The sequence below is a fragment of the Pinus tabuliformis genome, chromosome 8 (genome assembly GCF_031772625.1).
Source record: "Pinus tabuliformis cultivar Carrire ecotype Pingquan chromosome 8, CPIR1, whole genome shotgun sequence".
In the NCBI taxonomy this organism is placed as follows: Eukaryota; Viridiplantae; Streptophyta; class Pinopsida; order Pinales; family Pinaceae; genus Pinus; species Pinus tabuliformis.
Window position 1 is genome coordinate 769960647 of NC_142294.1, and position 12858 is coordinate 769973504.

Sequence of the window (12858 nt, forward strand, 5' to 3'; positions counted from 1 at the left end):
AACTACAAGAAGCAACATGGTGGATATGAGTGGTTTCGAGTATCCATTACCTGCTTTCAATTTTTCAAGCGCTTCATATAGAGCCTTTTTATTTGTTCTGGAGAGCCACTGTAAATATAATGACAGAAAAGGGCTTTATTAGTACAGATGCAAGCAGAATTCAAAACTTGTAATCCTGCAGAATTTCCGTATATGCGCATATCTTCCGTATATGCATAGTTTCCGTATATGCGCAATTCCTGTATATGGAATCTGCGCATCTGCGATGCAGATACATGAATGATGTGCATATACGGAAGATATGCACATACAGGAAAGTTAGGGATATACGGAAGACATGCGCATATCTTCCGTATATGCCCAATTTCCGTATATGCGCACATCTTCCGTATATGCGCAGATACATAAACGAAGATATGTACAATTTCCATATACAAAAATTGCGCATATACAGAAACTGTGCATATACGGAAGATGTGCGCATATACAGAAATTGTGCATATACGGAAATTGCGCATATACGGAAGATATGCGCATATACGGAAATTGCGCATATACGGAAGATATGCGCATATCTTCTGTATATCCCTAACTTTCTTGTATGTGCATATCTTTCGTATATGCACGTCGTTCATGTATCTGCATCATATATGCGCAGATTCCATATACAGAAACTGTGCATATACAGAAGATATGTGCATGTCTTCTGTATATGCCCAATTTTCATATATGTGCATATCTTCCGTATATGCACAATTTCCATATATGCACAATTTCCGTATACAGGAATTGCGCATATACGGAAACTGTGCATATACGGAAGATGTGCGCATATACGGAAATTGGGCATATACGGAAGATATGCGCATGTCTTTCGTATATCCCTAATTTTCCTGTATGTGCATATCTTCTGTATATGCACGTCGTTCATGTATCTGCATCGCAGATGCGCAGATTCCATATACAAAAATTGCGCATATACGAAAACTGTGCATATATGGAAGATGTGCGCATATACAGAAATTGGGCATATACGGAAGATATGCGCATGTCTTCCGTATATCCCTAACTTTCTTGTATGTGCATATCTTCCGTATATGCACGTAGTTCATGTATCTGCATCGTAGATACGTAGATTCCATATACAGGAATTGGGTATATACGGAAATTGGGCATATACGGAAAGACATTTGCATATCTTCCGTATATCCCTAACTTTCCTGTATGTGCATATCTTCAGTATATGCACGTTGTTCATGTATTTGCATCGCAGATGCGCAGATTCCATATACGGAAATTACGCATATACGGAAAATGCCCAATTTCCGTATATGCGCAATTTTTGTATATGGAATCTGCGTATCTGCGATGCAGATACTTGAACGACGTCCATATACAGAAGATATGCGCATACAGGAAAGTTAGGGATATACGGAAGATATGCGCATGTCTTTTCATATATGCCCAATTTCTGTATATGCGCATATTTTCCGTATATGCCCAATTTCCGTATATGCGCAATTTATGTATATGGAATCTGTGCATCTACGATGCATATACGGAAGATATGCACATACAAGAAAGTTAGGGATATACGGAAGATATGCGCATATCTTCTGTATATGCCCAATTTTCGTATATGCGCATATCTTCCGTATATGCGTATATCTTCCGTATATGCACAATTTTCGTATATGCGCAATTCCTGTATATGGAATCTGCGCATCTGCGATGCAGATACATGAACGACGTGCATATATGGAAGATATGTACATACAGGAAAGTTAAGCATATACGGAAGACATGCACATATCTTTCGTATATGCCCAATTTCCGTATATGCGCACATTTTCCATATATGCACAGTTTCCGTATATGCGCAAATACATAAACGAAGATATGTACAATTTCCATATATAGAAATTGTGCATATACGGAAACTGTGCATATACGGAAGATGTGCGCATATACGGAAATTGTGCATATACGGAAATTGCGCATATACGGAAGATATGCACATATCTTCTGTATATCCCTAACTTTCCTGTATGTGCGTATCTTCCGTATATGCACGTCGTTCACGTATCTGCATCGTATATGCACAGATTCCATATACAAAAATTGTGCATATACGGAAACCGAGCATATACAGAAGATATGTGCATATCTTCCGTATATGCCCAATTTCCATATTTGCGCATATCTTCCGTATATGCACAATTTCCTTATACAAGAATTGCGCATATACGGAAACTGTGCATATACGGAAAATGTGCGCATATACGGAAATTGGGCAAATACGGAAGATATGCGCATGTCTTCCGTATATTCCTAAATTTCTTGTATGTGCATATCTTCCGTATATGCACGTCGTTCATGTATCTGCATCGCAGATGTGGAGATTCCGTATACAGGAATTGCGCATATACGGAAACTGTGCATATACGGAAGATGTGCGCATATACGGAAGATATGCGCATGTCTTCCGTATATGCCTAACTTTCCTGTATGTGCATATCTTCCGTATATGCACGTCGTTCATGTATCTGCATCGCAGATGCGCAGATTCCATATACAGGAATTGCGCATATACGAAAACTATGCATATACAGAAGATGTGCGCATATACGGAAATTGGGCATATACGGAAAGACATGCGCATATCTTTCGTATATCCCTAACTTTCCTGTATGTGCATATCTTCCGTATATGCACGTCGTTCATGTATCTGCATCACAGATGCACAGATTCCATATACAGAAATTGCGCATATACAGAAATTGGGCATATACGGAAGATATGCGCATATCTTCCGTATATGCCCAATTTCCGTATATGCGCAATTTCTGTATATGGAATCTACGCATCTGCGATGCAGATACATGAACGACATGCATATACGGAAGATATGCGCATATCTTTCGTTTATCCCTAACTTATCTTTCGTTTATCCCTAACTTTCTTGTATGTGCATATCTTGCGTATATGCCCAATTTACGTATATGCGCATATCTTCCGTATATGCGCAATTCCTGTATATGGAATCTGCGCATCTGCAATGCAGATACATGAACGACGTGCATATATGGAAGATATGCACATACAGGAAAGTTAGGGATATACGGAAGACATGCGCATATCTTCCGTATATGCCCAATTTCCGTATATGCGCACATCTTCCGTATATGCACAGTTTCTGTATATGCGCAGATACATAAACGAAGATATGTACAATTTCCATACATAAACGAAGATATGTACAATTTCCATATACAAAAATTGCGCATATACGGAAACTGTGCATATACGGAAGATGTGCGCATATACGGAAATTGGGCATATACGGAAGATATGCGCATATACGGAAATTGCGCATATACGGAAGATATGCGCATATCTTCTGTATATCCCTAACTTTCTTGTATGTGCATATCTTCCGTATATGCTTGTCGTTCATGTATCTGCATCGTATATGCGCATATTCCATATACAAAAATTGTGCATATACGGAAGATATGCGCAGGGAAAATTTTAAGACCCCCCCTAAATTTATAAATATAATAAATGGGCGAATCTCCATGGTATATAAGAAAAATGGAAGGCGATTTTATCAATAATATAATATGTATATATAATTTTTTGGCGAATCTCTCACGAGGCATGGCGAATATTTTACTCAATTATAAAATCTTGTAAGATCTTGGTGAGTCTTTCACTAAATAATAAATCTTTGTAAAGTCCTAGTGAATCTTAGCATAGGCTACATGCTGGTTTAATTCCCCCATTTAAATAGGCTACATTCCAGGCGAATACCATGGGTCAATACCATGCGCCATTTTGGTGAATACCATGGGTCAATACCATGTGCCATTTTTATTTTTATTAGAATATTTTACTCAATTATAAAGTCTTGTAAAATCTTGGCGAGTCTTTCACTAAATAATAAAACTTTGTATAGTCCTAGTGAATCTTAGCATAGGCTACATGCTGGTTTAATTCCCCCATTTAAATAGGCTACATTCCAGGTGAATACCATGGGTCAATACCATGTGCCATTTTTATTTTTATTAATTCTAATATTAGGGTTAATAATGGTTTTTTGCATGGTATTAATAACAATCTAGTCCATGGTATTTGTCCCATAGTATTTTGGCCATAGGTTTCACATAAATATAACCCATTTTTTGAGTGTTCGTAAATATAAGGTTACTTATGGAGTAAATATAAAAAAATGTTTTATTTGTTTACCATACCTCTCGTTTATTTATATTTTTATTAATTTACCATACCTCTTTTACAAATATGGTATTTGGCTCATAGGATTCACTTAAATAAAACCTCTTTCTTGAGCCTTCATAAATAGAATGAGGGTTATGGACTAAATATAAAAAGAGGTTTTATTTATTTACGATACGTCTAGTTTATTTATATTTTTATTTATTTACCATACCTTTTGAGTAAGTATAAAAAGATGTTTTATTTATTTACCATACCTCCACTTTACTTATATTTTTATTTGTTTACACCCTTACATGTATATAAGGTGACTTATAGAGTAAATATAAAAAAATGTTTTATTTATTTACCATACCTCTCATTTATTTATATTTTTATTAATTTACCATACCTCTTTTATAAATATGGTATTTGGCCCATAGGATTCACTTAAATAAAACCTATTCTTGAAAATGGGCCAATGGATTCACTTAAATAAAACCTATTCTTGAAAATGGGCGAACGGAAGGTTGTAAGTCCTAATTTCAAGGGCTAAATTTACCTTTTTTACCCTCTCCCTTAAAATAAGGTGGGCTATTTGAGGTGATTTGTAAAAATGTACTATGATACAAAATATTCGCCCACTAAAAATTTAAAACCCCTTAATTTCGCCAAAGGGCAAACATTCGCCCCTAAAATTATCCTTGGATATGCGCATGTCTTCCGTATATGCCTAACTTTCCTGTATGTGCATATCTTCTGTATATGCACGTCGTTCATGTATCTGCATCGCAGATGCGCAGATTCCATATACAGGAATTGCGCATATACGGAAACTGTGCATATACGGAAGACATGCGCATATCCGGAAGATATGCGCATGTCTTCCGTATATCCATAACTTTCCTGTATGTGCATATCTTCCGTATATGCACGTCGTTCATGTATCTGCATCGCAGATGCGCAGATTCCATATACAGAAATTGCGCATATATGGAAATTGGGCATATACGGAAGATATGCGCATGCCTTCCGTATATGCCTAATTTCTGTATATGCGCAATTTCTGTATATGGAATCTGTGCATCTGCGATGCATATATATGAACGATGTGCATATACGGAAGATATACACATACATGAAAGTTAGGGATATATGGAAGATATGCGCATGTCTTTCCGTATATGCCCAATTTTCGTATATGCGCACATCTTCCGTATATGCACAGTTTCCATATATGCGCAATTTCTGTATATGGAATCTACACATCTGCGATGCAGATACATGAACGACGTGCATATACGGAAGATATGCACATACATGAAATTTAGGCATATACGGAAGACATGCGCATATCTTCCATATATGCCCAATTTCCGTATATGCACACATCTTCTGTATATGCACAGTGTCCGTATATGCGCAACAGAAATTGGGCATATACGAAAATTGTGCATATACGGAAATTGGGCATATACGGAAGATATGCGCATATCTTCCGTATATGCCCAGTTTCCGTATATGCACAATTTCTGTATATGGAATCTGCGCATATCTTCCGTATATCGCAGATGCGCAGATTCCATATACAGAAATTGCGCATATACGAAAATTGGGCATATACGGAAGATATGTGCATGTCTTCCGTATATGCCCAATTTCCGTATATGCGCAATTTCTGTATATGGAATCTGCGCATCTGCGATGCAGATACATGAACGACGTGCATATACGGAAGATATGCACATACAGGAAAGTTAGGGATATACAGAAGATATGCGCATGTCTTTCCGTATATGCCCAATTTCCGTATATGCGCATATCTTCCGTATATGCACAGTTTCCGTATATGCGCAATTCTTGTATATGGAATCTGCGCATCTGCGATGCAGATACATGAACGACGTGCATATACGGAAGATATGCACATACACGAAAGTTAGGGATATACGGAAGACATGCGCATATCTTCCGTATATGTCCAATTTCCGTATATGCGCACATCTTCCGTATATGCACAGTTTCCGTATATGCGCAATTTCTGTATATGGAATCTACGCATCTGCGATGCAGATACATGAACGACGTGCATATACGGAAGATATGCACATACAGGAAAGTTAGGGATATACGAAAGAAATGCGCATATCTTCCGTATATGCCCAATTTCCGTATATGCGCATATCTTCCGTATATGCGCAATTCCTGTATATGGAATCTGCGCATCTGCGATGCAGATACATGAACGACGTGCATATATGGAAGATATGCACATACAGGAAAGTTAGGGATATACGGAAGACATGCACATATCTTCCGTATATGCCCAATTTCCGTATATGCGCATATCTTCCGTATATGCACAGTTTTCGTATATGCGCAATTCTTGTATATGGAATCTGCGCATCTGTGATGCAGATACATGAACGACGTGCATATACGGAAGATATGCACATACAGGAAAGTTAGGGATATACAAAAGACATGCGCATATCTTCCGTATATGCCCTGTTTCCATATATGCGCACATCTTCCGTATATGCACAGTTTCTGTATATGCACAGATACATAAACAAAGATATGTAAAATTTCTATATACAGGAATTGCGCAGATACATAAACGAAGATATGTACAATTTCTATATACAGGAATTGCGCATATACGGAAACTGTGCATATACGGAAGATGTGCGCATATACGGAAATTGCGCATATACGGAAATTGCGCATATATGGAACCCTTTGTGATGACGGTAATAACATGGGTGGAAGCTCAAGTTATTTGGAAAGGAATTTGATGGTGGTTCTGAATTCGTTGGTGGAGAATGTTAATAAGACGTGCTACAGTATTTCATCTCATGGAGAGAATGGAGATGTGATGTACGGTCTTGCTCAGTGCAGGGGAGACCTCAATGTCTCTGCTTGTCGGGCATGCGTTTCAAACTTTGCGAAGCTTTGCATTGATTTGTTTACCAAATGTATTTCCGGAACCGCTCATCTCAGCAGATTCTTTTTGAGATATGCCATTGATAAATTTTATCCAACAAATTTGCAGAATGCATCAGCGGACACCTTTACAGTTTGCGATAACACTTCAAGAAAGGGCGCAGCTGGAAACATTGGGGGTTCCAAAGATTGGAATATTGCCTCTTTATTGACCAGTGTTAAGCTGAATGCTGGGTCGAGTAATGTGAGTTTCAGTACACTAAGTGATTATGGGGTTTATTCTCTGGCGCAATGTTGGAGAGGCCTTACTATGAATCAATGTAAATAGTGCCTCTAAATTCTGTACGACTGTTTAGGTTGGTCGTTGCAATCGTTTTCTCAGGCTGCAGAATCCTCTGAGGAGTGGGGCGCTTCACCTGACTGGTGTCGGTTGCCTCCTCCGTGGCCTCCAACGCAGCCGTGGATCCCTGATGCATGGAGAGCCTGAGGAGACTGATGAGGACACTTAGTTTTTGTGAAAGGACTCTGACTTCCTGAGTACTGAAATTGAATTCCATGGCATTAAGCTTAGCCAAATTCTCAGCTGAAATGAGAGAGATGGCCTGGTGAGCTTTTGTGATGTCTTCAGCCTGCATGTTGAGCGCCTTGGCTAGCATGGTTTTCATCCTCCACATTTCTCCCTGGGTTCGAACAAATTGAGTAGCTCTTGTAGTCGTTGTGCCTAGATCAGATAGCCATTCCACTTCCTTCTCCAAAGCTTCCGCGTCCAAACGTTCTTCCTCCTCTGTTACTGTAGCTTCGAGCTCTTCGATTTTGCATTTTTCTTTCTGGGTTGTTCGGGTTTCATAAGCCTCCCGGGCCTTCTGCAGATCCCGGTTAGCGGAAACATTTCGACTTCCCTCACGCACCATAATGTTATTGTAGGTCGCGGAATCACTGAAAATTCTAGCAGCACTACGAATGTTAAGAGGCGAGCCGGGAGAGAGCAGTGTTCTTATCCTCTGGTTGGATGTTTTAGATATAGTTTAGGGTGGGAAGGTCTGGATTGAGATCTCCCACTTCATCGTCGGATAGGCGCTGTTCCTGCCATAATAACTGTCATTACGAATTCCCAATTCCTGTTCATGATGCGTATCCAGAGCCTTAACTCTGCGACGCTTGGGGCTATTGGTTGAACGCCATGTGTCCTCCCCTGTGTTTTGCTGACGGCGCCGATCATATTTTTTGTTGATCGTCCTCCTCGTTCACTACACTTTGTCCTTGTTTATGATTTCCCACTCTTCCTCATGTACTTCATGGGCCTGTCACCCGTTGTTCCTTCGGTTGGCTATCTTCATTCGCTATTAAGGCGTGATCCATCGTACTTCTGCATCACTCCTCCCTTTAACGAATGTCTTGTCTCGAGAGAAGTAAACACTTATCCTGAAGTTCTGTGCATGTGACATCATGCCAACAGGTGTCCGGGTATGTGAAGTGATGATCGATCCCATAGTTGGCCAGACAATCAGCCACTGCGTTTGTTGTTCTTCTCACTGCTTGCAGGATGATTCTGTCAAGTCTTGTGAGGTGCTCTGCTATGAGCTCTGTGACCTTGGCCAACCTCCAATGCTTTGTTACCTTACTCTGTTTCGCCCCCATTTTCATTCTCCTTGCTGCATTGATAGCCAAAAGAGAATCCCCTTCCACCACTGTAGCTCCTGTTTCCAGGCGTATTAGAATTCGTAACCCTTGCTCTAAAGCCGCAAATTCCATTTCATTGTTGGTTCCTTCACCCAATGATTGACGGAAAATATGTTGTATCTCTCCTTTGTAATCCTGAAGGACACCTCCTATACCTGCCAGACCAGGATTCCCACGAGAAGCCCGTCAAAGTTGAGTTTGTGAAAGCCTGTTGGTGGTGGCGACCAAACATTCATGGAGGGGCTTTGTTGTTGTCGCAGTTTAGAGGAGACAATGATGGATCCTGTCTCAATTCTAAATGCCTGCAGAATTTGTAAGTCAGTGACTAAGAAATCCTTGTTCTGTTCTGCTTTCCCTCTAGTAAGAGACGTTTCCCTCATGTTTTGCAAAATGGTGGCTTTAATAAACTCTATGGTTTTAGCTTCATTTTGAAACACCCTTCTGTTTCGTTCTTTCCATACCATCCACACTATAAACCCCGGGATTAATTTCCATAATGTATTGACCATTGGGTTTTGGAAAAATTACTTCGCCAATTCCCTATGCGTTCCTGTATTGAGTTTCTATCCCTGTCTGTTCTCTTAAATATGGCTTCCATCCAGTTCCATAATCTCTCTGTCCATTTACAGGTATTGAGGAGGTGATTCATGGATTCCTCCTCAATTTCACAAAGGGGGCATCGTGAGGGGCCTATGAACCCTTTTTTCCTTAGGTTCTCCCAGGTAAGAGTTCTTCGGTGCATCAAGAGCTAGAGGAAAGTTTTAATCTTCGGCCAAAGATCAGCATCCCAAAATTTACTATACCAATTGACTTTTTCCCTTTGTTTGTTTTCTTCAATATAGATTCTTGCTTCTTTGAGGGAGAAATTACCCCCCTCAAGCTTGCCCCAACGCAGTTGATCTGCATCACGATCATTCCTTATTTTCCTTTTGGCCAGCTCTGTTTGTAGTGCTCTTATAATGTTATCTTCCTCTACCGGCTGCTCTGTATCGTTGAATATCCACTGATTCCATGCTTGATTATTATCGTTAGGTTTCCAGTAATGACTTACTATTGTCCTCCCTAGTTCCTGGTTTCTTCTCTGAATGGTTAGGAAATCAGGGCTTTCGAGCTTAGGTAACTGCTGCCAAGCGTCTTCCCAGAACAGGGCAGTCTGTCCATCACGTACTTACCAAAAAATTTGTTCCTGAATTATGCTCCGATTAGTTCTTGCAAGGTTCCATATTGGAGATCCGTCTGGGGGTTCTTGTATCCTGATCAAATTCTTTAAGCTATAGTGATTAGCATACTTTGATTTCCAGTGTTTGGCCCAGGGTATATTCGGTTCCTTTACCCATCTCCACCATAACTTGGCTCCACATGCTCAGTTGACGGTATAGTGGTCCTGAAGATTTAACCCACCCAGGTGTTTGGGTTTGCAAATTTAATCCCACGCCATTAAAGACCACTTCAGTTTCACTGAGTTGCCCGACCAAAGAAAATCCTTCTGAATGAGTCAGATTTTCTGAAGCACACCTTTAGGTGCCGAGAGAATAGAAAGCATGAAATGAGGAATAGCCTGGAGGACGGATTTGGTGAGGACTAGGCGGCCTGCAAAGTTGAGGGTCCTATGAGTCCAATGTTGACACTGTTTCTCTAGATTGGCAATCATTTTTTCCCAATGGATTTTTTGCCAAGGTTTATCAGTCAGCAGAATGCCTAGGTACCTTGAAGGGAGGTTACACCTCTTGAAACCGAGGACCGTAGATAGATTTTTCTGGACTGCTAGGTGCGCATTGAAAAAGAAAATGGAAGATTTAGCTAGATTAAGTTCCATACCTGAGGCTAGGCTGAAGCGATTGAGAATGTTTTTGAAACCAAGAGCTTCTTTGACAGAGGGTGTACCATGCAGCATTGTGTCATCGACAAACTGCTGATGAGTTATTGCAGGGCTTGAGGGCAAGGGTTGGAGACCCTAAATTATGCCATCCTATTTTGCTCTTCTGATAAGCCGGCTAAGACCATCCATTAGAATTACAAAAAGAAAGGGGGATAGGGGATCCCCTTGTCGTAAACCTCGAGAGGGTCTAAACTGGGTTGTGGGAGCTTCGTTAACCAGAATGGAAAATTTGGTAGACTTAATCAATGCTTGGATCCAAATTATCCATTGCTTCACAAAGCCAAAGGCATCCAAAATAGCCTCCAAATAGTTCCAACTGACTTTACAATAAGCTTTTGATAAGTCCAACTGCATTAGCATGCCCGCTTTTTTCTGAGTTTGGAGAGTATGAATCATCTCTTGAGCTAGTAGTATGTTGTCCATAATCTGTCTCCCTTCTACATAACCAGATTGTTCTTCCGAAATGATACCTAGAAGAATTGGTTTTAGTCTGTTAGCTATGACTTTAGATATGATCTTGTACACCACATTGCACAATGCAATTGGCCGGAACTTCAACGGAGTGTTTGCTTCCTCCTCCTTTGGAATAAGGGTTATGAACGTAGAGTTGAGGGATTTTAGGATGGAAGAGGAGCGCCGGGAATCCTCCACCACTTCCCATACCTCTGTTTTGATTATTTCCCAACAGGCTTTGTAAAAGTCGATGGTGAAGCCATCCGGTCCTGGAGCCTTACCATTTGGCATATCTTTCACCGCTTCTTCCACTTCTTCCAAGGTAATTTCTTGATTTAAAGCCTTGTTTTGATCCTCTGAGATGAGCTTGGGAATAGAAGTCACTAGGTCCCTAATAGCTACCTCTCTGTCAATATTAGGTTCCAATGCAATTTGGCTGAAATGATTTATGAGAAGGCTCGAGATTTCATGATGAGTTTGCACCGAGGTTCCCTGATCATCCTTTATTCTTAATATTTTATTAGCACCTCTGTGATCAATGGCAGATCTGTGAAAAAATTTAGTGTTCTTTTCACCTTCCTTAAGCCATTGAATTCTAGATTTTTGCTTCCATAGAGTTTCCTCCTGTTGGCATCTGATCTGCCAATCCTGCATGAGTTTCTGTTCTGTATTCATTATTTCTTGATTAATATTTCCCTGGATCCATTCCTTGTGAATTTGTTCCAATTGCTCCTCTAGCTTCTTTTTTTCCTTGAAATGTTGCCGAAGACTTCTTGATTCCAGGATTTTAACCTGGTTTTGATATGTTTAAGTTTAGCCTGGAGAATGAACATTTTAGTGCTTCTTATGCCTAACGGTGCCTCTATTTTCATTGTGAACTCTGGATGACTAAGCCAAAACTTTTCAAATCTGAAGGGTTTATTCCTTGGTGTGCCTAGGATAGCCGCATTCATTATTATGGGCCAGTGGTCTGAACCTCCACTTGGTAGAATGTCCGAATCCATAGTAATCCCTTCCAGAAGAATGGTTTCTGTCACTAAGAACCTGTCCAGTCTAGAGGCGATTTGCCTATCACCCCCTCTTTTATTATTCCATGTGAAAGTTCCACTCTTGGGGAAGATGTCTACCAGCCTGGTTGATTTAATAAAGTCTTTGAAAGCTTCAGAATCCTTGTTGAGTGATCTGATGCCTCCTTTTTTTCCATGAGCGAAGTGATCATATTAAAATCACCTTCGAAAATGGCTTTTGCTTGGGGATATCTCTGCTGCAAGTTGGATAGAGCTCTGAGCCATAACAATTTGGCCTCTAGTTTCTGAGGACCATAGACATTTGTGCAGAGATAGGTGGCTGGATTTCCTACCATTTGGACTTCTATAGATATATGAGATCTGGCAGCTTCAGAGGATATAAGCTGGAGAACCTGAGGATTCCAAAGAATGGCCAGGCCCCCTTCCCATCCACTGCTTGCTGTTTCTAGGTATTCCATTCGTTTACCCAATTTTTTACTGATATTTTCCATTGTTTTGCTAGAGCATTTAGTTTCTTGCAAAAAAATTATATCTGGTTGTTCCTTTTTGACTTTTTTCTTTAGTAACCGCTGCTTCTTTAGGCTATTAAGCCCTCTAGCATTCCATGAAAGTACTTTCATAATTAACAAATTTTAGGAGGTGAGTGTGAATGCCTCA